Raw genomic sequence first — 1,389 nt, forward strand, 5'->3', positions numbered from 1 at the left:
AGCTTGCTTTAGCATCATCACTAGAGCATCATCACTAGAGGCAGATGCACTGTAGTCTGACAAGTCCTAATGTGGTGTGCTTGATCACAGCTGCAGTGAAAAGTGTTTGCAAACCTCAGCTTTGGATTCAGACTAATTAATTAGTGTTAATTTGTTTGATATTTGTGGTAAATATCTATCTGGAGCTCATTATGCAGGCAAGTGTGGGTTGGTTAGCTTTGGTTTGTTTGTTGGTGCAAGGTGTGTGTGTGTGTGTGTGTGTGTGTGTGTGTGTGTGTGTGTGTGTGTGTGTGTGTGTGTGTGTGTGTGTGTGTGTGTGTGTGTGTGTGTGTGTGTGTGTGTGTGTGTTGGAGGAAAGAAAATATGAAGACGGAAATATGAGATTTAAAATGAAGTCGGAGTAATGTAGGCTAATCAGCAGATGACTAACAATACTGAGTAAGTTAAATCACATATATTGACCCGCTCATTCTATTATTCCTCTGTGGGTGCAGATGAGCCTGTGGTTCATAATAGACCAGTGTATTGTACTTATGTGAGTTATAGATAGATAGATAGATAGATAGATAGATAGATAGATAGATAGATAGATAGATAGATATTTTAGTTTAACTCGTATAGTGTCAGTATTAAACTTCTGTAATATTAGAGTATATATTATGTATATATACTTTAGAGTATAGTAATTATATTAACTTTTATATTACTTAATATTATAGTCTACTTTGCATAAAACATACACATACTATACTTACACAGACTATTCATTGAAATAACTTTATTAATCCCAACTTTATACAACATTTCGTACAACATTATTAAAAAAAAAAGTGGTTTTATAAGATTATGCTTATTGGTTTATCCAACTTAACAATATATATTGCCCAGGATAGTTTTTTATTGGCACCCTGTGTGGATGATGGACAGCCTCTATGAGAAAGTCGAGGCTTTCCACTGCAGCTCTGTTGTTTCTTGGAGCAGAAGGTGACTGTTTTGATTAAGACTGGTGGTCCTGCCGACTCAGGACTGGGCGTAGGCTGCTGCTCTTGCTTGCAGATGTTGTTTCACTCTGCTGAGGTGAAGTGAGTGGAAGTGACTCAGTGCAGTGTGTAAAGTGCGTACAACGTGACGTCACAGTGAAGCATCCAGCGTGAAATATGAAAGACAGAGAGAGAGAGAGTGTCCATCTCTGTGTGAACAGACTAGGTTACAGATATTTTTGGAAAGTGAGATCATTCAAGACGTATAATGGATAAGCTCTTTGGTTAAATTTTGGTCAGAATAATCGTTAAATTTAAGTTTAGCTCAGTCAGGATAGTATTAGTTATTTTCCAAAAGTTTGTCAAATTCAATCTTTCACAAAGTTGGCATTTTAATGGCAGCCTTGCA

The sequence above is a fragment of the Ammodytes marinus genome, assembly GCF_949987685.1.
Source record: "Ammodytes marinus genome assembly, chromosome: 3".
NCBI classification, from domain to species: domain Eukaryota; kingdom Metazoa; phylum Chordata; class Actinopteri; order Uranoscopiformes; family Ammodytidae; genus Ammodytes; species Ammodytes marinus.